Source organism: Poecilia formosa, unplaced genomic scaffold, assembly GCF_000485575.1.
Source record: "Poecilia formosa unplaced genomic scaffold, Poecilia_formosa-5.1.2 Scaffold47, whole genome shotgun sequence".
Lineage (NCBI taxonomy): Eukaryota > Metazoa > Chordata > Actinopteri > Cyprinodontiformes > Poeciliidae > Poecilia > Poecilia formosa.
The window spans coordinates 2,086,222-2,113,073 of record NW_006799986.1 but is presented as its reverse complement, the minus strand read 5'-3'; the positions used below and the strand labels follow the sequence as shown (position 1 = coordinate 2,113,073).

Sequence of the window (26,852 nt, the reverse complement as noted above, 5' to 3'; positions counted from 1 at the left end):
CTAGCAACGCCAGGCTCAGCGCAGCTCATTACCTAGCAACCTCGGCAGAGGTTCAGTGCATTTGATTTTACCGCTGTAAGTGCAGCACAATGGCTGCTGGAAGAGGAAAGTGGTTTGTTGTTGAATTATCATCCAGAAACCACTTGCTGCATTCTTGTTGGTTGTGCAGCAGGCTCCACTTCTGCTTTTCAAAGATGTTTGGTTGTATAATTGTGCATCTGTTTGCAGCCATTTTCATGTGCAAGTTCAAACGTTGAGTTGGGGGGTCGTGGCCAACTGCAGCTTATTTGAATTTAAAATGAAACAGATGCCATAAAACAGCTAAAATGTCATTAACTAAGAATGAATTTGTGCTAAAATGTAATCGACATGTTTTGTTTAGGCCACACAGACCTAACCTAATCTGTTAAGGAAGCATAATAGATCACCCTTAAAACCAGCATGCAAATAATGCCATTTAAATCTGTTTAGTGTTTGTTCTGAGTAATAAGATTTAAACAGCCATATTATGTTTGATAAATGAAGATTTTAATCTGTTAAAATCTGGTAAATCTCTAGAAACAGATAATCCTCGGTGAGAGCGACCAAGCTTTGTAAACATGCTAGTGAGACACGAACACGGCAGGACGGTCAGAGGAAGACTCAGTCTGCTGCTGAACGGTGGAGCCGGAAAACCTGCCAAGTTGTTTCAGGAAGCCTCGGCTCTCAAAAGATTAAGAGGATTAAAAACAGAACCCGGTTTGGTCCAAACAGCGGAGCTTCAAATGGGCGGCCCTCGCTCCAACAGTGTTTGGACAACGTCCCCGGGGACAAACTTGCCGCTGTCTCTTCCTCCCATTTCAAATAAGCTACAGAGGCAGAGCAAGCTTTTTAGGATCCTCGCTGTTTGTTTGTTGCTGATCAGAGTCAAAATGCAAAACGTTTGCCAGTCGGCACTGGCAGGATCAGAAAACGGGCTCTGAGGTTTGCTGTTCAAGGTTTCCAGGCCTGCGCTGATTCAGCCGATCATTCAGAGCGTTTAGTGACTCAGCCGCTCTCTAAGTGGCTGTTTATGATCCCCAGGTGACTAATGATGCTGCAGAAACGATCCCTCTGTTAGTCGCTGAATTCAGCTGATGAGTTTCTGAGTTTCCGCAGCATTTCGCTCCTCACAGATGTGTCTCTTCTCCTTGTGACAAAGGCTTCATGGACTCCATCACCATAGTGACATGGGAGACTTTTCACTTGTGTTGTTGCTATAACAACCTTCGAGAGTGTTTATTTATGTGGCAAACGATATGAAAGTGACTCCAGAAAATTGATTACATGAAGAAGTTGACTGTAGACCCATTTGCTGGCTCCGCACAGCAATCAGACGGGATCCATGCGGATGTAAACTCGCTGCTTTATCCCTTCGTTTCTCTCGTCTTTCTTCAACGTAGCGTTTCCTTTCTGCTGCTATTCGCTGTGGCTAATTGAAGTGTTTGCATTGAGAGACCTGGGGAAGAGCTTCTTTAATGAAGTGTGATCTCATTAAAAGATACAGCAGCCGCTGTGAGCACAGAGAGAAGAAGAAAACATGCGGGACAAAGGACGGGAGGCCACCGAGAGCAGCGGCGGATTGTTCTCCTCATAATGAAACACCGATGTTAACAATGTGCAAATTAAGAAATTAAAATGTGAGGAATGAGCGCGCTCGTTTTAATCTGCATTAGGGTTATTGTCTTACATGCTCAGGACGGGTGATGTCTGCATCTGATGATGCATTCCACTTCCAGCTAATGACAGGAAACGCATCCTCTGAGTTTCTAAATCTTTAATCTGTAACTAAGGTTACAGTCTCTTATGTCTAATAAACAGAGAGAAACATCAGCAGCGGTGGATGAATTAAAGCAGCTCCAACCTGCTTTGTTTTGAATAAATAAATCTTGTTTACTGGCTGCTGAAGTGTTGACTGGTAACTAATTGAAAATATTTTATCTTAATTGACTTATTCCAGTAGAGGTAAATAATTTGCACTCAAGACCAAATTGTCTTTTGGCCAATTAACAGGTGAAACTTAGCAACATTATGTGGCTAATTTAGCAAGCTAAATATGTACCCTCAAACTAAATATTTAGCTAATATCTAGCAAATTGGACTACCAAAAGCGTTAGCGTTGAACTTAATATTTAATTTGAAGCTAAATATTTTACTTGCTAATTAAATATTTGGTTGGAGCTAAACAGTTGAATTACAAACTAGATATTTAGTTTATTTATTTTGATATCTAAATATTTAATTGTCAAACTAAATATTTAGTCTGCAAGCTATATATTTAGCTAGTAAGATGAATGAGCTAAATATTTAGTTAAAAGTTAGATATTTAACTTACTAACTAAATATTTGGTTGGAGCTAAACTGTTAAAATACACATTAATTTATTTTGCTATCTAAATGTTTAGTTTCAGAACTAAATACTTAGTTTGTAGACTACATATTACATTTACAAACTATAGTAAGAGAAATAAGCTAAATATTTAGTTTGCAAACCAAATATTTAGTTTGGAGGCTAAATATTTACCTTACTAATTAAATATTTAGTTTGAAACTGACATAAATAATGATAAATGAATAAATAACATTCAACTTTGGAAAATGAACCTCCATGTTTGTTGTTAAATTTTGACTGTGCAACTTTACAAATTGCCCAGTACACAAAGTCAAGAAAATGTACAGTTACTAAAAATAGGTCACAAAATATCAGCGCTAAATGACCTTTGACCTTTGACAAACGAGGGTCATGTAGAGCCTTTGAATCTGTGGTGTCTAGCTGGTGGAATGAACTTCAAACATGGCCGACATTTTTAAAATGAAAAGCGGCAGGCATTCCAGGACCCCAGTCATGCATTATTTTTGTACTGTTAATGCATTTGTTGCATTTGTTGCATTTAATTTGTACGTGTATTTTCTCATAACTCCGCCTCCTGGTGTTGAGATGTAAAAGCAGTTTGAAGCTTTAGTGAAGTGAAGCAAGAGAAACTGAATCAACAAAATAACAAAAAAGGTTAAAGAAATGATAAGAGAGTAAATGATTGTTTGATATATGTGCGATATTTAATTCCTAACACCAGACAGAAATAAGGGTTTCCATGTGGCGGCCATGTGTTTGAAAACCTTCCTTCATGACCGTGACAAATCCTGTCACCACCAGCACGACTTCCTGTCCCTGCACTCACACATTCCGGCCTTCACGTGTCAGCGAGCCGACACTCGATCCTAATTGGCCACTTCTGCAGAGCCGGTGTCGGTTCGCCTGACTGGGAGCGCCTAAATGCCACCTGTGAAAGCCGAGACTCATTTCTCCCTGGGTGGGGGATCAAAAACGGGCAAACAGCAACAACAAGCGCTCCGGTTCTGGCCCAGGCATGGCGGACGCATCAGAAACCAACTCCGTTTTCCGTCCTGAGAAACTCGCTCCACTTCATCAAGCACTCCCCATTCCAGCCTGTCAGCAGGCGGAGCGAGCAGGGAGCAGTTTGTGGTCCCACCCAAAGGCTCGAACGTACAGCGTAAATACTCAGGCTTTACGGTGCCCCTGATAATAATGTGGTTATGACTATCAGGGGAAATCCTGGTGAGTCCTGCTTTGGCTGAAGGTGTTAAAAGGCTGTAAGTGTCGAGACGAAAAGCTTGTCTGCACTTTGTTTCAACCACTTTCAAGAGCATGCTTGGAAATATATGAGGATCAGCTATTTTTATGCATGAATGTTTTAAATCCAGATACAAACAGTGACCTAAAAGTACCTGGTCTTAAACTTATTCTATAAAAGTCGACTTGAGATTTTTGTTTCCCCATGTGGCTGAGAAAGCAACACTATTTCAAGTGTAGAGTCCTCATATCCAATTTCTCTCTTTTTCACACTTGATTCGAACTCAAAATCCTCCTCATGTTTCCCTGTTGAGTGGGTAAATTTAGGATACTGCCCACATCCACAGCTCTAATTCCCACCGGTGCAGCAAGTGTTGCGTCAGGATCTCCACTTCACCCTAAACCTTTTTAAACCGCCATCAAAGAAGTGAGTTTTCACTTGAGAAGTCTCGCAGCTCTCCCAGAGGGCTTTGAATGTGCGAACGACATGGAGGTGTTGAGTTTTGTTGACAGTTTGAGTCAGAGACACGGCAAAGCCGAGCTAAACATAGTGTTTCTGTTGACATCCAGTGATGATTATAGCACAACTCTGCTGAGCTGATAGACAGCAAAAGTTCACCTTAATTCAGACTGTTTTATATACATCTGTCTATTCCTGACAAAAGTCTCTCTTGTGGATTTTATTAGGGTCCAAATGCTTTTCTTTGTAACCTTAAAACTCCTCAGGTCACCTCTGAGGGAAAAGACATTTTGCTTTGCCATAGTTTTTACACCTGACAGTCCAATCGACTCAGTTGGGGACCAAAGTTGCAACATTTGTTACATTTTCAGCTGCTGCAGTTTGCTTTCACACCTCACCATGTCAAACAAACCAAACACTTTGAAAAACCTGTTCCCCTCCTCGCCTGTGGGGGCGCTGCACCAAGAACCACTGAAGGAAATGACAAAAATAAACAAACTCTGAAGACACTGAGCGCAAAATGTAAACAAAATGTAGGATTTTTCTTTCATCTTTGGGAAAAACACCATGAGACTGTTTCTACTGGCAGATTATTTCACTTATAACTAACTAGATATTTTTTGCATGTTTTTAGTGCATCAATAACGAGAGAATATATTAGAGATTTATTTATTAGTGTCTTCAAAATCAGAATGATTGATGATGTCATGACTTTGGAAGCTTCTGATAGGCTAACTGATGGATTGGAGTTAATACACCTGTGGATATATTTTAAGGTACATCCAGGTTTTTTATTCCTCATCTCAGTGTGTTTCTTCTCTAAAGTGTTCACCTTTTACTCTCTAACCTAAAAATCATTCAACATCTCATTTTGCCAGCATCCTGCAGGATTTTTAAGCTCCTATTAATGCAGCATAAATTGTCAACTTTGTGATAGTTGAGGCCAGAATGCAGCTGCTTCCTCTCAAAGCTTCACAGTTGATTAAAAGTGGAAGAGCTAATTTCAAAGATGGCCTGATCTCCTTCTGACGATCATTCAAACCGATCATAATCATGAAGATATTAGCCTGTTGAGCTCTTCAATTAATACTCGCACAAAGTGTAGATAAAATTTACATGATGCAAGTTTCATGAAATCTCAAGAACTTGCAACAATCAAAGATCTAAACAGCCCTGATGATGTTAGGAGTGATGGTAAAAGCCATCATGCTGGTTTGAGCTGAAAGTAGCCGCAGCGTCCTCTAGATGTACTTGCAGAGACAAGGACAAATTAAACATTTACCTTAATGGAGGAGGAATAAAAGCAGAATGATCTGTGGCTGCAGTGAAAGAGGCATCCAACTTGATCTGACACAGTCCTTAAAAGAAAGCAGCTATAAAAAGATGATTATGAGGTGATGAGCGAGAAGCGGCTGGGAATAAAAGTTGAAAAAAAAGTGCTGCTTGGTCATTAGCTCTCTTCCTGAGAGCTTGTCACGCAGCATAAAACCATCTGAGGGAAGCAGTAGTTACAGGACATGGCGACAGTATCCATTCAGGAAATCTCCCACAGATAAATAATGAAACAAGATGAATTATTAAATAATGTGTCCTCTCTTTGGGGCTGTTTCAGGTCGGCGCCTTGGCATGATGAAACTGGCTGAATGAGGAAAGACGCTGCTGAGAGGTCAGATCGCTGTGTCATCTGATTCTCGCCTCATTCAGGTTTTATTTTCATATTCCTGAGCCTCCATCATCTGCTGCAAACTGGTCTCATCTTCACAAATGTCCTTCTTAGTGGGATCCTTGAAGGTTAGTGAATCATGTCTTCATTATGCACCAAATGGCACCAAACACTAAATTACAGCACAATAATGTCTTGAAAGAACATTTTTATCAATTTAAATGTTGGTTTTTATTCCCCAAAGTCACTTTAAGCTAGTGAGGGTCTGTCTTAAATATAATGGTCATCAACAAATAACCGTAAACTTTCTGCGCTGCAGTAATATTAAAGAATCAGGGTGACCTTTTCTCCTTCGCCAGATTGCCTTTCTTTCCTTGTAAAACTTTCCTGGATCCTCCTTCAGGTCTTTTTTACTTCCTCGACTCCCCTTTGAAAATTCATGTGACTTACATACATTATTTTCCTGTTCAAGACGCATTTTCTGACTAATGCATTAAAAGTTAATCCAAACCAACATGACAAAAATGTCTTGTTATAAGTGAAATAATCTGCCAATGTGGACTGGAGCTGTAATTTTCCTACCTCCCAGTTTACGTCAGCTGATTGTGAGGCATAATGAAAAAGTGCAGATCTGAGAACGAATGGGATTTGATTCCTGCGTCGACCACTTCAAACCAGATCAGCTCACATCTCCAGTCTGCATGTAAACCAAATTCATTAATCAAACCACACCTCTTCTTCTGCTTGTTAACTTGTCGTTGAGTGTAACCCAACCTTTGGGTTAATCTGCAGGGATAAAACTGAAGCTCTTTGCTTCTTTATGCTTCTCCTTACAGCTGCTGCTGAAGTGCTGCTTTGCTAAAAATCTGAGATAAATAACCGTCCATTTTAATCAAAGAGGAAAACATTAACCAAACTTCTTTCACTGGCCAGACCCACTTCACCTCCAAAGTGAATTTCCATCTCGGCTCTTTTGAGTGACAGTGACTCTGATGGAGAAGGAGCGGGAGGCCACAGAAGTGGAACGGGGAAATGGGTCACCTTCTCCGCTGCTCCTCCACCTCATGAGTAATTTAGGAGAGCTGCTGTACACACTGCGGACTGACAGGCAAACAGAAGTCATATTCTTCCTCGGAGCAGCACATAGATACCCAAACACACAAATATTGAAACACTGTGACCATACAGAGCATCAATTATTTCGTTTCCCTCAACCGTGGAACAAAAATTATTATTCGGGCTGAGTTACACTTTGACCACATTTGTTTTTGGAGCGAGCCGTCTCTGCCATGCTAATTCACCTGGAGAGCGTTCAACTTTCCAAAGTGGACCTTAGAAACTGTTATAAAATTAATGGACTAAATTAGCCCTGGGTTCCTCCCAAGCACATTTGTTCTGCTGCCGTCAAACATATAACAGGGTGTCTGGGACAGCTTGCATTTTGAAATAGGTGCCAAACACGTTTTAAAGCAAATATCAAAGCCTTCTCTATGGCAACACGGTTAGCCGTCAGCAGCCTAATTAAAATGCTGCGTTTGCTTTGGAGGGAAAGATGCATACATCAAGAAAAAAAAAAGAAATCACTAAGCGCAGTAAGAAATACTGAGGTGCCTGGCAGCTTTGTAATGGTCTCACACTTGTTTGGCTACAAAGTCAATCCCCAATCAGCCAAAGCAAACTCCCCAAGGCCAGCCTCTTTCTTCTTACACCATCTCGGCTCTTGCTTCAGTTGCTGCAGCTGCATAATGACATCAGATTACTCAGAAATGTCTCACAACATGCCGCTGCAGCTGTTGTGTTTCTTCTGTAAAATATGCAGAAGAAACACTGGGACTGTTAGATTCGCTCAAGTATTCACAGCTTTGATGTTATCTCTGTGTACGCATTCAGTTTACACTTTCTATGTTCTGGTTTTGAAGACAGATTTTTGCTTTAAAATCCATTTAGCAAGAAATTTCATGGAAAACTAGTTGTTGACCCTCACACAAGAATATACATCTCCAAGAAGACATCCTGTTTGGATTTTTTAGCTGACAAAGTAGTGTTGTATTAGCTAAACCTTTAATTTAACACGCTGAAACTTTTAAAGGCATTGATAATTTTTTTTCTGCCAGGAACCTTTGTATTCGCATGTTTCCGGTACGCCTGTAAATCTGACGCGCCACCAACATCCACAAACAGCAAAGGATCATAAAGTCGCTTCTCTCTGCCCAGTGGGGGTCAAATCTTTCTTCAAAAAACATTATGTTTAGATGACAGTCTAAACTGAAGTGGTTTTAAGAAAGTAACGGTAGCCATTGTTCTAAACTGGAAGTTCTGGTCCAGTTTACTGACAGGCCAAGAAGTTTCTGAAACTATGAGGTCAGTCTTTGGTATTTACCCTTAAAATAGACCATCACCTTCCTCTTGACATCTCAAATTTAAACTAGTACTTTATTCCTTTTAGTGATCTTTTAACTCACCAGCTTGATTCTTTCAGTAAATATTATCCCTGAAATATAAACATCTTCCTTTTTTTGCTGTTTTGGTTTTTGCTTTACTTCCAATAAAATGAATTTGATCTGATTTTTGGTAACCAGCCCAGAAATCATTAAAGTTTGAACAGATGCTGATCACTGCTACAACAGAAATCCAATGAATTGTTGAAAAAAAGAGAACTTAATGGAAAACATTGACTTGCTAACAACAAAGGAAAGAACACCCATCAGTTATTCATAATTATATATTTATGTTGCATATTTATTATTATTCACTGAATTTATCATAATTATACATAATTACTAAAAGATAAAGTGAAACATATTTAAGTACCAGCATGATTTGATTTGAAAAGAGGAAGAGTTTTATTTTGAAAAGTTATTAACAGGATCTAGTTTTGTCTTTTGTCGCCATCTTGTTTTTTGTTGCTAGGATACCAACAAACATCTGTTTGTTCAATAAAAACAAACAATAAAAACTGAACATAAAAAATGTACAACGGTGTATTGGGACAGTAGTAGAAAGAAAAGAAAAGTTGAAAAATTGATAGAACAAAACTCAAATGTTGAAGTTAATTTCAGAAATATTTTAGGAAAAACATGGGAAATTTTTAACTCCAAAAGTAAAAAAAAAGTCAGTTTGAAAAGTCTAAAATTTGCACAAAAAAGTATTATTTTGTGATTAAACTAAAAAAAAAAATTTCTTCAGAAAAAATAATTTTCAACCTTTGAAAGTCAAAGATTTTGTACTTTTGAAACTCTGACATTTCCAAGATTTTTCTAGAAAATTTCTGCAATTAATCCCAAAAGTTCTTCTCACAAATTTTCGGCTTTTCCAGGTCAGAACTTTCCAAAACAAAAACTTCAACTTTTGGAGGTCAGAAATTTCCACATTTTTCTAGAAAACTTCTGAATTAATCTCAACATTCCTGAGTTTTTCGGTGGAGATTTGCTCCTCCTTTCTGGCGGCCCTTATTCCACCACTGTGCATGTGAGCCAGAAGATTTCACTAAGTGTTAAAACCCCGAAAAGCAGAGATAAGGAAGACAGCCGGTGTTAGCTTCTGTGCAAAACAGTTTCCACTGTGCACAGTAATGCATATTAAATTATATGTAATGTTTGAACGACTAGTTTTAGAAAATGCCTTAAGTTTTATCAGATTTTAGCTCGGGTACTCGTGGTCCCTGATCCCGTAAACAACAGGAATGAAATGTTTTGGCCCTGGCCGCTTCACGCTGTGAAGGTAACGTTATCAATGTCATGTTCAGGTTTTCAAACTGGGGCTTTAAGGTGCAGCGAAACTCAAATACTCCACAATTATTTCATCACTCTTACAGCTCACTCAGCGGTGAGGCTCTCCGCTCTGCTGTTCTTCCTTTTCCTGACAGCAACGGACATTTTGTCTCGACTCGACTTTCTGCAGGTCCAACAAAGGTTAACCTGGTTAAAACAGACACTGAAACATCTAACGATTGCATTGCCTCATGTTTAGTTATTATACAGCATATCTATGTAAATCAGTCACATGGAGACGTCCACCTGATTAAAATGCCAATAAATGAACTGATCAGCTGAGAAAATATGAACTGTAAAAAAATATTTTCTGACAGAGCTTAACTCAGTTTCTTTATTGTATCAACTTTAACTGTCAAGTTCAAAACATTTAAGAAAAACAATTTATATAACTTCAACTTGCCTCACCTGTCTTTAGCATTTAATAAAACTTAATGAAGAACATTTTTTAAAAAGTTCCTCAACTTATTTATAAATTATGTTTTTATATTGTTACATCAAGTTGACTTGACACAAAATTTTAACAAGTAGAAATTAAATTCTAACTAAGTCAACTTTGTAATGTTTTTTTATTTTGAATTTGTTTTTACAACTTTATACATTTTATTATTTTGTTATAAATTATGTTAGTGAGTCTAACTGATAAACACAAAGGACATTTTTCAATTTCTGTGCAAAATGATAATTTTACAAATTTTCACCAAAAAACACAAATTCAGTTCTAATTTTTGAAAATTCTTGCCTGCAAGTATACATTTATATATTTTTTTAATGAAAAAAATATTTTAGATTTATTTTTAAGTGAAAAAATTAAAAATATTTTTAAATTATTTCAGAAAAATAATCTTAAGCTTTATTTTCTGAAAAAGTTTTTCAGAAAATAACTTTTTCTAAATATTTTCTGAACTAAAATAATTAGAAAAAAAAATAAACTCATAACTGCTGAAAAAATAAACTCTTAAAACTGCAAAAAAAAACCCTGCTAACTAAAATGTTGAGAGTCGCTTTCAAGTATCTTATAAACGTCAGTGTTTCCTTCTGATCAAATGTTTTAGTTGTTGAGTGTCTCATTTGCTTAAATAAGAGTATTTTAATGAATAATACATGTCAAACAAACATTTAATTCACTTAATTAGATGGGATTCAGCCCTGATTTATTATTTCCTTTATGAGAAAGCAAGTCTAAATGCCTAACGTCACAACTTTGCAGCAGGACGATCCTTCTGATGAAATGATTTCCGAGACGCAGAATAAAAGTTGTCCTTTTCATGTCAGTAATAAATGTTGCTGACTATTGGATAGTCATTAAATCTCGATGATATCGGCTCTGAAGTCCCTCTCAGGACCTTCAGCTCCAGCCAAACTCTCACTTTCTTCTGGGTGTCATTATCGGCCATCTTTCCTTCCCTCCTTGATGGCCCCATTTTATCTTAATGGTGCTTGGTGCAATGATACGGAGACGGTGATAGGATTATTAGCCACAATTAAGGACAGGGTGGCTAATGGCTTCCAACGAGGCATTAACTGGAGGAGCGGAGAGAGGAAGGGTGGGGAACATTGGCTCACTTTATTAATTGGATACTTTATATTTTAATGTTGATGTCTGCAGATTTTTCTGTTTAGTTTTTCTTTATCTTGTTTCTTTATTGGTTTCTTGGTTTATGTTCTGCTGACCTTTTGCTTTCGTTCCATTTAAAACACCAAATTGTTTGTTTCACTCAGTTTTAATTTGATTTATTGCGTCAGGCTTTCTATTGAACAATATTAGTTTGTCTCTGACGTAATCTCAGGTTTAGTTTGAGATTTTAAGATTTTTCACTTCTTACCCCGGTTTTGTCACCATAGTAACCTGATCTAGAGAAGATTACATATCCAGATTGGAGATTAAAGTTGACTCATTATGTTTCCCTGAACAGGTTAGCATAGGTTTATGGCCTATATAAAACATGTTCACAAAATTTTTTGCACAAAATCATTCTTAGATCATAAGACTTTAGCTGTTTTAGGGCCTCTTGACACATTAAATTCAAATAAACTGCTGAAGGCCACCCCTCCGACTCAGTGTTTTCAAAATGGCTGCAAACAAATACGCAATTATACAACTGTACAACTTCGAAAAGAAGAAGTAGAGCCTCCTGCACAGCCAAAAAGAATGCAACAAGTGGTTTCTGGATGGTAAGCCAACAGCCAAACAGTTGTCTTTTCCAGCAGCCATTGTACAGCGCATACAGCAGTGAAACCAGCTGACCAAACATGCTGGAGCTCAGCTAGGGTTGCTAGGCAACGGCTCAGTGTGACTCAACAACCTGGGAGGGTTTTCAAAAGGTTCATTTTCCAGACAGTAAAAGAGTTTGGTCTGTTTTTAAAAGCAGTAGAAACTCCCAAAAAGAATAAAACGTGTAAAATGTAAATTAACACACCTAAACTCACCTGACATTTTTTTTTGTATCTCTTCCACCTTTATGTTAAAAATCTAAAGACGTATGTTCAGAGGCTGATGTGTTTTTTGGTTTCAGTTGTTCTGGAACATGTCAAATGTGTGGAAAACGCATCGAAAACCTTTAACATTCTGTATTTTCTTCCTGGTAATTTCAGAAGGGATTATTTAGACTTCTAAGAGCTACTTAAGTAGCCATAAACAATGCTCATGAACCCCCAGCATTAAGAGGATTAGGTTTCCTTTTTTATTTGCTAATCAGGCAACTCACAACATTTATTATTTGACAAGTGACACAAGAAGACGAAGATGCTTTCAGTGAAAACTGAAGTTTCTTGATTCATATCCAGAGGAAATATTTGGAAAGCCACCTTCTCTGCGTTCTCACATTAGAATTAAGGTTCTAGTGTTAAAAACAGACTCTCAGAAGTTTTTAAAGCATTGTTGTGAGACGCACAATGTGCTCTTTGTGCTGCAGGTGCCTTTGATGCCGAGACGGCTGGTGAAACGTTGAAGCCATTGACGGAGGTGACTGACACCTGAGTGTGACGTCTCTGAGGACGAAGCTGAACTGAGACGGCTTCTCAAAGCATCGACTGACAGAATGAAGGGGAGATAAAAACACAGACAGTCTGCATACCTGGGCAGCAGGCATTTGCATTTGACATTTCGGGCCTTTCAAAGATGCTTTTCAGAGCTGAAAACTGTTGCATCAAGACGAGAAAGCTGAGAAGCTGAGTCCTGAGTTTACGTCCAAAAGTACAAAAATAATGTTGGTAATCATTTTTAAGAGTTACTGCAGATTCCTTTGTCTTCTGGCTGAGATCTACGGAAGACCAATAGGGCCAAAGAAAAAAAGGAATTCTGACCTTTTTTCCTGCAAAATTCTGACTTTGAGCTCAAATTTCTGACTTTAATCTCCAAAATGTCACTTGTCTTTGCCCAATTCTAACTTTTTCTGTCACAATTCTGTCTTTAATCTTACAAATTTTGTTTAAAAATCTAACTCTTTTTTCTCAAATTCTGACATTTTTTCTCAGATTTCTCACTGTTTGTTTCTGCAGGATCCTGATTTTAAGCTCAGACGACTGAAGTAAGAATTCTGATTTTTAAAAAAAGTCTGAATTCTTTATTTATCTCGGTGGCCCTAATCTGCTTCCGTAGAGATCAAACCAAGAAACAGTTTGGCCAAAATAAATTTTCTGTCAGGAATTTGTTTTTTATTATTTGGAAGAAGAGGGAAATGTAAAACATCTCCTGTAACAGCAGCAGATGAACTGAGCCAAAGATGGCTGCAGCAGCAGACGCTACCTGCAGATGAAGCGTTTTAAATCCAGTCAGCTGCCAACGGGTCCAACCAGCTTGTCACAGTACGTGAGAGCAGTTAATTAAATCCTTTAAACTTCCTAAAAAAATAAAATTAAGTTATCGCTTGCTGACAGGTGGTGGCAACAAGTGAAGCCTTGAATTTCTGACTTTGGCAATGCGAGAGCGGGAGATGATGAATACGCTCTGAATTCTTTTAATCTCCTTGGAAAGCAGCAAAGAGATGAGAAAAGAAGGACAAGATTATCGAAATGCTCCGTTTTGTCATGTTGGACAGACCCTTCTGGAAGCCAGCTCAAGTTTCTGGTTTACTAAGACTTTTATCAAACAAGCCCACCGTTACTTTAACGCAGAGGATGGTTTCTCCATGTAAACCGTTGATTCCCTCTTGTACCTGTTGTTTTTACTTCAGTCTAGTTGTTTGGCTCTTTGTAATTTCTGCTGAAAAGCTTCACTATCAGCCAACTGAAAGCTCCAGAGCCGTCATTTAACCCAACATGGAGGCTCTGATGCTGAGTTTGTTACGTAAAGGAAAATTATTTCTCATTCTCTCTATTGAATTTCAAGATTTGTGCAAATCCTGAGTTTTTTTTTTTCCTGTGTTTGATGCTGGAAGACAATTTTCCAATTTTCTTCCTCAAAGCTGCACCAAACCTGATCAAATTCATGTTAAAGCTTCTTGGAACAGCTGTGATTAGTCCAGTGTTTTTCTGCCTTTCTAAGACAGATTATTGCTTTGTCAGTAAATTACACAGCTTTTAATCCAAACCACAAAGTTTCTATATTGATACAAATGTATCAGGAAAGTGACTGGGCATTTGTTCTTACATTAAATATTGTTATTCCAGTCAATCAAATCATTTATTGGTTCCAGTAACACATCATTAATTTGGAGAGTTTTTCTCATTTAAAGCTCTGAACATCACCTGTCACTCAGCAGGTCAAATGTACAAAAACACGTCACAAATCCTGGAATGTCGTATTTTTTCAAACAAAAATGTCAAATTAAAAGTTTTGAGCACCCTAGTAAACATAAAGTTAAAAAAACAGAATTTAAAAAGTCATTTTTTGCTGAGAATGTAGCAAACTGGCTGACACTGCAGTTTAAATACCAACAATGTGTTAAATTAAAGGAAATGTTGCTAAATATTAATGTAACGTGTGTAAAAGTCTCTCTCTTGTTATTCTGTTGTTTAGGAAACAAAAATAACTTTAAAACTTTCTGACTTTAAGCATGAAAACTTTAGTCTTGTTAACGTCAGAAAGTGATAAATGAACATTATGGGATATTTTACACAGTTTATGTGTAAACTGGTTTAAACTGGGAGGTTTCTGCACCTGCATGGTGAGTTTCAGCCTCACTTTGGATCAGGAAGTACCAACAGCTGCGTTTTGCCAAATCTTGATTAGATTAAATGATGACTAATTTTTTTATTGTTATTTTTTTAAAGCTCCTTCTGGCATTAGTAATAATTAAACTGTGAGATTTTTCATGAGTTTCTCTCAACAGTTGCTGTAATTTTTACTTTGACAAAACCTTTCTTACTAAATCTGGTCAGTTTTTCCCTTTTTATGTCAAATGTAAAGAAGTTTAAGTTTTATCTGATGACAGAATCACCTGAAAGAAGTTCCATAAACTCTGAAGCAGGTTTTCTAATTTGCAGTGATTCATTCACACTGAAACTAATCATGAATGTTTGTAGAATCCAGAGAATATCTGTGATTTTCCGTAAAGCAGATTGCTGCAGAGTTATGACTGCATTGGCTTTAAATAAGAGCCATAATCTACACGTCCTGTTTCGGAAATTAAATGACTTCAGAAGATCAAACATTGTAACACCACATGTATTAATGTAATAAAATCTGGCTTTAGAATGTAATAAAACATAATTAAAACTGCATTGCGTAATAATCGACGCAGATGGAATAAAATCATGGAGCACATTTTGATTTGTTTAATGCAAAAAGTCTGAAAAGGAAAATAAATCACTAAAAGTTTGGCAATTATAGACCAAAGTTTTTATTTAAATGCATATAGTATCAACAACATGATTGTTATTGATTAGGATGAACATAAACGTTACATTATATTGTCATTATAATTACTAAAAAAGCATAATGTAGTTTTAATGATGTTTTATTACATTTAGAATCTTCATTTCATTATTATCAGAATAATAACTGGTTTTACTCAAGTACACTTATTTGAGTAACTTTTTTGAAAAAGTTTACCTTTAGGAGTATTCTTACTTATCTTTACTCTTACTTAAGTAAAATTCCTTATTTTCTACCCACTGAATGAGAAACAAAAAGATTTTAACCAAAAATCCTCCAGATTCAGACCTGCAGTTTTGTTAAAGTTTCATCAGTTTTTTACTGAAATAAACTGATTTGGAAAAATTTTGTTTTGCCTGAGTTTATTTTTTGTTACTTATATAAATTATTGTCAGTTTAGTCTTTAAAATATCTAAATTTCCACTTATCTGTACCTTTTGGTCCATCTAATGATGTAATATTGAAATATTAAATGATTTATAATTGGATCAGTTACTTGGATAGACTTTTTACTTTGCTACTCTTACGTGAGTAAAAACATGTTGAAGTTTTTCTTCTCTTACTTGAGTATTTTGGTTCTCTGGTTGTTATATAATTTGCCGTTACAGGCATGAAGAAGTGGAAGCCGTTTATTTCACAGTGAGATTCAGTTTTTTCACCTGGATGTTGACATCACGCTCTCTGCTTGTGAACAAATGTAAAAAACATGGCCGCTAATGTTTCGACAATGAAGCTGTTGACTCCACCTTTCCTGCGTGGGTGGAGGCGGAGCGGCGGCGGAGACGGGGCGGCGGCGGAGCGGCCACCTCGCCGCTTCCCTCCGGAGCACACAGTGACTTTTGTTCTCAGAGAGAGGTTAGCCGACAGATTGAACGTCTGTTGAGTTCTCCTTTCTCCTCCTGGCTCTTGGTTCTCTTCCAGCCGCGTGTTGGCCAGAGTCTGTGGCAGCAGCCATTAGGATGAGGAATGACTGGGAATTCTGGGCCAACCTTCCGGCTTCGCGCTGAACACATTCTCGACACACGCAGCAGCAGAGGAGATGTTCTGTATAAGCAGATTCTTTATTGGTTTTGTCCTTTACGAACCAGACCATCAACTCCAAACTTTGACAGTTTAGATAAAGTTTGACCCGCGTTGATCCAAACTTCTGTCCGCAGAGCCAGAAGTAGAGATTCACTTCCCACTTCACAGCTGCTTCACCTTTGTGATGAATTATTTCCAGACCACAGTGATTCACCATAAAGCAGACAATGAATCCTCTCTGGCAGCCACGTCTCCGCGCTATAAGCTCAAGCGCTCGTTATGGAAATGAGATGCAACATTGCAAATCAGTCTTCAAATTGCAAATGAGGGGCTTTGAGGAGAATCTTTTCACATCTGTGACTCGGGAGGAAAGTTAACCCAGCTTTAAATGAGGTTAAATCTGCACAAAAACACAGAGATTCAGCGTTCACCGGGTGATACGGGAGTCGCTGATGAGTTGCTGTTATATTCTGACACCGCCATTTTGTTTCAGACCAGTTGGCATCGCATCATGAAACGGATGAAGGATTATTTTATGAGGCAGCGATCCAGCCAAGTTAATAACAGAGAATATCTTATGGCTTGCCAAAGTGGATGATCTGGCAGCGGGGAAGCATCCGTCACGTCTTCTCACTGCGGAGGCCACAATCTGCAGATGCGTCCGGTGCCACTTCCAGCGGACGTGGAGAAATGTTCTCCCTTTCTAAGTCCGTCTGCGCAGAGTCCCAGCTGAAGGCGGAGGCATGGTTGATGCTAGCACATGGTGCTGTGATCACTGGGACGGAGGATCAGGTGGCCCTGGCTGCAGCTTAGGGACACCACATGGCTGTAATGGAGCTAAGGAGAGTCCCGGAGGATGTTCGCTCGGTTGGAGTCGCTTTCCGGCTCATGAAGAGACACAACACGTCCCTGCTGCAGCGTTTCGAGTTCACTACCTCAGGTTCTCCAAAGTGAAAGGAATGGTTTCACTTATGAATTATCAGTCAATCAAACAAGTTTAGTTGGACAGAACATTTCAGCAACAAGAAAGTTTAAAGTGCTTTACGTCACAAAAACACAAAAATCTTAAGACACCAAGCAGTAAACCAGGAACATTACATTTAGTCAAGAGCCATCGCTACACACTACACATGTTGGTCAATTTTCCATTTATTACGTTTCAAAAGCAACTCTGAACAGCCGGGGCTTAGTCTAGATTTAAAGGAACTCAACGTTTCGGCTGTTTGACAGTTTTCTGGAAGTTTGTTTGTTCCAGATTTGTGGTGTACAGACGTCACAGGACCTACTCCCTGTAGCTCAGAGAGGACCGACTTTTAAATCCTGTTGTTAGTTTATAATCACTGAACGGCTTAAAGATCTGCTGATGTTGTACCAACCTTCCAGACCTCTCAGGTCTTCTGGTTCTGGTTCTGATCTGCATCAGAACCAGACCTGGAGAAGCAGCATTCAGCTTCTATGCACCACAGATCTGGGACAAACTTCCAGAAAACTGCACCTGAAGAAAACCATAAGACGTTTTCCTGATCCCAACAAGTGGAACGGAGCGCTTCATTTTACCCTCAGGTCATCTCCATGACGATATACAGCAGCAATAAGCTGCACTTCCATTGATCATATAACTACACAAATTGTAATTACAAATATAGATTTTCTTAACACTCAGGGGTTTGGACTTGCAAATTTAATTTTTCGATAAAAAGTTTTGGCGCTAGGATGAGGTGGTTTTTTCGGCTTCATCAAAATTTATTTTTACTTTTTTCGCATCAGTGAAGTCACATGATCAACAACAGGATCTTACTGCTGTCAGAAACTACGAAGAAGACGACAGGAAGTGGTGGAAGGATGATGGCACTGCTCTTATCTCGCAAACAAACTTATTCTGTGTGATTTCAATTCTCATTTAATTGAAACACTGCAGTTGTAAAACTGAACGGTAATCATCCAAATAAATATCCAAAAAAATGAAAATAATGATTCCTCAGCACTCCTTGGAAACACCAGGCTCCATTTAAACAAAAAACAAACAATGTTCAGGCATAAATAACATTAAAAAACTTAAATGACAGCTCTACATTTTCATCACAAAAGCCTATTCTTATCCAAAATCAGCAGTTTATTATCGACAGCCTTTTCTACAGCATTAACTTAATTAGTTGTTTCTGTTGAGACTTACTAAAACACTTTGTGAACTGCGGCCAAGCTTCCTGAGTGGTAAAATGAAGGGAATATATTAATAAGTGTATTAAAACATCCCAAGTGTCATATTGCTTTGGCTCAGACCCATGTGAGATAATTAAAACAAAGAATCCAATAAGGCTGTTACCGACTGTTTATTAAAAGCTGGAGAAGCAACTGATTTTTATTTGCGATCACAAATTAAACCTCATTAACATCAGAGTGGAAATGAAGAGTAGAGCTCCTTCTGAATATTGAGTTTGCTCTTTAATAATCAGACATGTACTGTATTTAATGTCACTGAGGAATCACCAACATTGAATATGACTGATTTTAATCAAAGCATTCACAACTAAACATACATAGAAGACAGTAGAAGCAGAACATAACATTGAACAAAAACTATTTTAAAAGTTCTGCTCTTTATTAGAAACCCAGAAAGTGAATTTAGCATACAGTCAGGTGTAAACAAATAAAATATTTAACTTTTTTCAGATGAAATGTTCACGAGTTAATGTGTAATGTTATGTTTTATAAATATCTGGAAAACAAACTGATGTAATTCCAGCAAAGCAACAAATGACATCAACTGAAAGTGTTTTATAGCTGAGGAAAAGTTAGGACATTGAAACACAAGATGATTGAGATATCTTCAGACACCAGACTGACACCAACCTGAGGAAATCGTCTGTCTGTACAACTCATTTCAAATAACCCCACAGCATCATAACTGCTATGTTTCCATCCAATTATCATGCAAAAACTGAGCAAAAATTGCTAATTATGCGTGTTTCCATCAATTTTTGGAGCAAAGCAACCAGCCTATGCAGAGCGTCATTTCATCAGATGCTAGCGCTCAGCATGGCTGTAATAAACAGGAAGTAGCAGTTGCTAATTAGCATGAACCACACATCTCATGGGTTTGGACTTTGTGATTTTCATGCCTCTGGTAAGGCACAGACCCATCAGTGGATGAGAAAATTCACTGCATTTGAATTTATTCTGCAAATGTGTTTCCACTTTTGTGCATTTTCAGAAAAGCAAAATAAATAAAAATAAAAACATCGCTAGTTAGCATAAAAACTGAAGTTATTGTTTCAAATTCTGCTTTTTTCCTCAACTTTTTTGCAATGCAATACTTTAAAAAATGCAAATAAAATGTTGATGAAAGCACAGCCACAGAGATTGGTTTCAATTTGTTATTTTTCTGTTTTCTCTGATCTGTGGTGGCATTCATGCTGCAGCAAAGCATTCTTGAACTATGCTTTAGTTTAATGTAGCTCTAATATTCTATTAAAATCAGATTAATTGATTAATCAACCAAATAATTTAAATTAGGAAAGTATTTGTTAGTTGCAGCTCTGTTCTGGAGCATGTTTTACTTCAATCATCTAGCAAGGCTTGGATGATTGAAAACTCAGTAAAAATGCTAATCTTGCTTTAAAATGCGACTCTAATGTCTTAAAATACAGTAAATATAACCTCAGATGATTCTCTAACCTAGCGGTTCTCTGGCACTATGATGTGTTTTTGAGTTATGGAACCTGTTTCTGATCTCCTGGTAATTCAAACCATATTTGCAGCTTTAGGAAGTAACACCACCAACAAGCAAAAACATAGATTTTTTTTAAAACGTCATTCCCTCATCCCTAAAGTTTAGCAAAAATACACAGAAATCTGATTTGAACTCTCTGTCTAAACAGATCCTGACGGAGAAACACACATGGTCAGATAATGACGAGCGGACATGACGTTACCTCCCATCCATCTTCCTCACTCCTCTTCCTAGTTCTTCATGGCTCATCTGTGTCCCGCTCCCCTTGACCCCATCCCGTGACCTTCTCCCCGTGTCTTTCCGCAGTCTGTTCTTCCAAACTCACAATGATCTATGTTTCTGGTGCTGTGTGCTTGTTGTAGCTGCACCGCTAAGAAAAGTGGCTGGGATTAGCTGGTTCTCAGGAACCCGACGTTTAAATGCAGCTGTGGGTTAAAGAAAAAAATAATAATTTCCTGTGAACTTAGTTAAATAATTATGCCCTGTTTTCCTTCATCAAATGTCAAGTCTGGATTTTATTTTTCTGCATCTTTTTTCATAGATTCTGCAGGAATGAAAGTTAAACCTTGATAAGTGGTAATGCTCTTGAATTTTAACTGCTATTAAGTTAAATTGATTGAGAAGTATTTGAAAACAGATCAGATTTGATCCTTTGAGATACTTCAGTCTTTAAACTGCAAGAATACAAAATCTTACCAAGTATTTTTGCTCTAGTTTCTTGTGCAAACTAATACACTTGAAATTAAACAAAAATAAATTACAAGTATATTTTCAGCAAGAAATATGAGTTTGTTTTAAGTCAATCATTCCTTAATATTAATGGAAAAGTTTGAGTTAAAAGTGAAATAATCTGCCAGTGGAACAAGACATTTTTCCACCGGAAGATTATTTCAACTAGACTATTACTATGCTAACTATTTTTCTTTTCTGTCAGTTGTATTAGGATTTTGTGTTTTACTGTGTGAGTTTGTCGGATAAGGAAGAAGTCAGTGATCGAGTCGACAGGAAAAATAATCTCAAGAACTTTAGCAAAGCTCTCAAATTGGTCTTATTTAGTTTTCACACCTGATAGCTGGGAGCAAAAGTTGCAACATTTGTTACATTTCCAGCTGCTGCTGTTTTCTTTCTGACTGCACTGAGTCAAACCAACCAAACCCTTTGAAAACCTGTTCCCCTCCTCGCCTGTGGGGGTGCTGCACCAGGAACCACTGAAAGAAATGAAACAAAAATCTTAAAGAAGACACTTAGTGCAACTTCCTATTTCACGAAATGTAAACAGAAATAGAGTGGAGTCAGATTTTTGCAGTTGTAGGATTTCTGTTTTGTTTTTGCTCAAGGTTCAACTGCTAACGCTAGGCTAACACGTTTGTTTGGTTGTATTTACCCAGAATGCCCTGCGATGTTTTGGAAGTTTATTTTTTATGTAATTCATAAGTCATACTTGTTTTTACCAATTTAATACATTCAGTTTTAAATTTGACCTGATTTTTCTCTGTTACCTTTTAATTATTTCTTCACTCAATCCTAACTTATTGCTCATGTGTGGAGACAGAAAGAGTTACACTTAATGTCCTGAATTTAAAGAGCATCCATCTGTCGTTGCATTCCCGTCCTCAGTGGGTCCCGGTGCCAGAAATTACACGGAGAGCAGCGAGTTTAAAGGAGGAGCTCAGCGGTTCTGGTATAAAGTCCCTCTAGATCTGTGGCATTGAAGCCAGCCACCACAGGGGGGCGCCGGGCTTTAACGCCAAAGACACTGTGGACATGTGGACAATTTTACATTGGAGTAGACAAAAAAAAAAATCTTTGGTTCCTCAAGGCTCCATCTTTAATATGTTCCCACTAGCTAAGATTTTTAAAAAATAATAATCAGTCCTTTAGTTAAAGCTGCAGTATGTAACTTTTATAAAAATGTTATTGTGTTAAAGAACAGAAAAAAACTGAGCTCCTCTGCAGAAATTCACCGCTCCCACCTAGAAACAACTAATCAGAACCAGGAGGAGGGGCTTAGTGCTGTCAATCACTCGTGTGTATGTGTAAGAATGTAAAACGTTTTGTACACATTTGTAATTGAAACTTGGTGATTTTTCTTTTGCCACCATCACTTATTCTCACTTTACCAATATAGAAAAAATCACACGGTGTTCGAAATGTTCTTTTCTCCAAAACGTTTTGCTTGTTTTTTCTCAGTAAAATTTTCTAGAGATAAATGATGAGAACAAGTTTAAAACAGATGTCAAGAACTAGAATATTCTTTCTGAGGGAAAAGATCGAGGTTACATTCAGTAACCTCAGCAGACAAAAAACAATCATTCCTCAAATTTGACAAAATGTCACAACTTCAGTCATTTTGAAGAATCTAAAGGCACGATCTGTGGAGTTAGAGATGATTTAGTTCATTTTTGTGTCACAAAAAGGCCTTTTTATCATTTTAAGATGATTCAAAGGAACAATTCAGTTTTAACTGTATCATATTCTGATTTTGCACAAATTTCTGCAGGTTTAAGGAACTAAAGTCAATTTAAAAAAATAAATTAATACATGTTTAGGTAAGAAAAAAACATTTAAATGTCTGGAATTTACCTCTTCAAGAAAATATCCTGAATTATGATTTCCTTTATGAATGAATCAAAGTGTGAGTCATTTTGTTTCAAAGCCTGAAGCTCAGAATGTTTAATAAAAACCAATATTTCAATTTACCCTGAATCTCACCGGAGGGTTGGAAATTTACTGTCAACATCTGTTTACATTTGATTTCCAGCTTTTACCTCAGAAAGAGGAAATATTTTAATTTCCTCACACTGAAACTCAGAACTTAAAAGTACATAAGGAAGTTAATTAAATTTGAAAATGGCCAGATTGCAATCATTAACTGCACAAGTAGCAGAACGGGGAAGAAAAGCTTAGCAGCAAATGTTTCTTACAGCCACCTGAACGAAATAAGAAAAACTCCTGAATGTTACTGAAGAGAAAATCTCACAGTTCAAATAAAGAGCTGAGGCATTTAAAATGAGACGCCTGGACTTTATCAGCAATTACGTTACTCGTCTCCAAATCACACCATCATCCTGCTTAATTGCACAAAAATTGGACACATAATAAAAAATAATTAAGCTGCCATTTTCCATCAAAGAAATTAATTAGTAAACAGATAGAAAAAGACGTTTTCCAGGGTTTTGTGCCGAGCTGCGCTCATCTACAGACATTCTGGACTCATTTGTATTTCTGTCTTTTCTGATGTTTTTGGAGACCACCTGCTGCTATCAATTAATTATTGATCAAGTATGTTTTCGCAATTAAATCTTTGGTACCTTGATATTCTTAAAGCATGTAATTTAACCACTTGACTTAAATTTTAATCCTGTTAGAGCCATACAAAGTGTGCAAGACAACAGTGCAACCGACTAAATATTAAAGTTATTAAACCCAAAAGGTTTGTAGTCTGACACAATTCAAACAGATACTCTTCAAAATAAGAGTCTTAGGTTTGATTTTTCATAAAACAAGTTTCATTTTTTCAGGCTTGCATTGACGCTACAGGCTGGCTTAAAAAAAAAATCTTCAATTGTTTTTATCCAAAAGAAGATTTTTGATTTTAATAAATTTAATAGATTTAATAAATGAATTAACAATAGATTAAATTTAATTGATTAAATAAAAATAATACAAATGGCTTTTTATTTCAATCATGCATTCTCAGCATATTTGGTCAGCTGGCTTTATTACTGCTCTACAATGGCAGCTGGAAAATAAAAATGTTTTGTTGTTGACACTTATCTGGATTCTTTTTGGTTGCACAGGAGGCTCCACTTCTGCTTTTCAAAGATGAACATTTGCACATCTGTTTGCAGCCATTTTCATGTGCAAATATAACAATAATTTTGTGCAGCTTGAACTCAAAAAACTCGTCTTTTCCGTGCCTCCCAGGTCCAAGTTGTTTGGTTTCCACAAAAACCCCAAATCCTTGTAAGACGTCTGGTGGATCATCATCAGCTCACCGGACGTCCACTTCAGCTCTGATCCGCCCGGATCTCCGTTCTCTGACTGATCTTCCTCTGCAACTCTGTTTTGTCCTTCGAACACTAAACCACCTTTACTAAAACTCCCTGTTTAAGATTCATCTCCATATTTGTCCTTCGCTCCGTTTGACCGATCCTCTGTTTCCTCCAGACGCTGCTGAACCATGAACTCAGAAGCCATCCTCAGTTTTGAGCTTATTTTTGTAAATAATCTCCCTTTTACCTTTTTATGATTCATGTGAGTCAGAAAATTGGTTAAAAAATGACAGGAAGAGTTTAATATTTGAAACAAATTTGATGATGTGATTAAAAATGAAACAGACAATGATGAACAGTAAATTGCTATATGACACTGTTAAAAAATAAAGTTAAGACACAGCAAAAGATTTAGGCCTATTTCAGTTTTCAGAAACAACTTTGTGGAAAACATCTTGCATCTTTGGTTTTCTGTAAATTAGAGACAAAAACCACAGAAGTGCAACCCATTAACTGTAAAAAAACAACAAAAATAACAGTAGACTTCAAACAGTCTGATAATTTAGTCAGTTCTATTGAGAGCAGACAAGAGTCCCACTCACAAAAGTTTTCATAAGCCTAAAAGACAAAACGCATTGTGAATAAAACATTGCAGGTTCTTCTTAAGAAACCAGCCAACTTGAAAATAGGAGCAGAAAATCTCTTTGTGCTGGAAATGTCAGAGGGTTCTTATCTTTTCAACGAGGTGCAAATGGGAGAGCTAATGCGTTTCAAGCACATACGTGTTTTATCAGCCCTTTGATGCAAAATTCAATTCAAAATAAAACTTCAGAAAATCTTTGTGGTTTCTTTGACCAATTATTCATCTTGTTCCGAGTCGAAAAATTTCACATTTAAAAAGAAAATCTGTTTTTGCAAAGATCTGATTTGTGCCTCTTTTAGCTTTATTGTTGCATGAAAGCCTGACAGGTCAGATTTCAGTTTGTATTAAGATACGCAAAGAAAAAAAGAATTACAAGAGTAAAGTCAAAATAATACAAGAACAAAGTCATAAAATTCAGATTTTATGAAGAAACTCACAATTGCAGCCTTTATTCAGGTAATATTATGACTTTATTCTAATTTTACTATGACTTTATTCATACATCATTGACATTATTCTCAAAATATTATGTTATTCTTGTCGTAGTATGTCTATTATTTAATTAATTTTGACTTTATTTTTATAATATTTACTTTATTCTGAAATATTAATTTTATCCTCATAATATTTTGACTTCAATAAACTTTATTCTCGTATTATTTTGACTTTATTCTGAAAATATGATTTTATTCTTGTAGTGCAACAACTCATCATTATTTTGACTTTATTATTGTACAACTTTATTTTTGTAATATTAAGACTTTATTCTCATTATTTATGACTTTGTCCTCATGACTGTATTTTTCTTTGGGCATCTCTTTGGGCATCTCCAGCAGCAGGTGTAAGTTGTGGATCGTTGTCATCGTGCAGGTTGTCAGGATGGATGTTGCTTGGTAGATTGCCGGTAACCACGGTGTCGATGCCCGTCTCTGAGCCAGGTAAGACTCATCAGCCCTGAGTCTGGAGGAGCTTTGCTGCAAGTAAACCACAGGATGAGAGTGCAGGGCTGTTTCCATGGCAAACCGTCGGAGCACGCTTTCTGAGCACAGCGACAATTACAGTCACTGTTAGAGCATCAAAGGCCAATTTAAACCCATTTCTGGAACCTTTAGGCACAGAGAAGGGGAGCCTTTTTGTTCACTCTTCTTACAGGAAGGTGGATTACGCAGTAAGAGGTTCAATTTATCAGTTTTGTGCAAATCTTATAATTGCTGTTCTTCTTCTAAGCAGCAGTGGGTTCTTTCATCTCGCAGGCGCAGCTTTGGTGGGAGTTTTTTTTCTATCATCCGCTTTTTGTTTTATTATTAATTAGCAAGCCTTCATCCTCAAATGCGACGCTGGGCACAGAGGTCTGTTAAGTCAACCCTGACTTTCATTCTTCCAGTTCAGCCTGGCCTCAAAGTCTCCAGAAGCACTTCATTATTCGCTTGTCCCTTTGAGTAGCAGCAGAGCAGTCTGACTGAAACATCCTGTTTCAGTTCAACATAAAACCACGTCACTGAAACTTCCTGCTGATATTATGTAGGTTTCTGACGAAGCAGGAAAGGTAGGAAAGGTTTGGTAACGGGGTATCAACCAATAGCTCTCCTGCGACGGCACACTTTGGTGAACTTTGTAACTGATAGCAGGTGGTTGTTACTAAGACAACATTATATTGTTTATATTGTTATATAAACAATATAAATACATTGCAACTATAATTCAATCACAATTTTTGAGTACTCTAATACTAAGATACATATAAGTGATATTTATTGTAGTACTTACTGCCAAACTAGCCACATTAGCTTAGCTTTTATCTACTAGCTAAGATGACATGTAGCCTGATTAATAAAATGGCAATAAAAGTTTACTATACACTATTAAAACGACCATTTAAGACTATTAAGCTAAAGATATCAGTCAATGACTTTAAGGAGAAGGGAAACTGTAGATGCTAGCTTCTGCAGTAGTTTAAGATGGTCTACATGAACATACTTTGACAGTCAACAGAACCTTGTTATTCATACAAAGATTCTGTACGTCTGTCACAAATCCATTGAAACACTGATTGTATGCATCCCCAGATTTCAGGCGAAGCTCCTCCATTTTGTACGGACTCTTTGTGTTTCGTTCTCTCACACATTGGTCAAGAGCGTCC

General features: G+C 37.2%; 1 long non-coding RNA gene across 2 annotated transcripts; it reads left to right on the top strand.

Moving 5' to 3' along the window:
* Positions 1 to 5,710: 5,710 nt before the first annotated feature.
* Positions 5,711 to 14,420, top strand: LOC107836261 (uncharacterized). Of its 2 annotated transcripts, none has more exons than XR_001662135.1 (2): positions 5,711 to 5,861; positions 12,419 to 14,420. It is a non-coding gene; the product is annotated as an uncharacterized LOC107836261 (long non-coding RNA). The 2 variants fall into 2 exon arrangements; XR_001662136.1 differs by lacking the exon at positions 5,711 to 5,861 and adding an exon at positions 7,939 to 8,094.
* Positions 14,421 to 26,852: the final 12,432 nt, after the last annotated feature.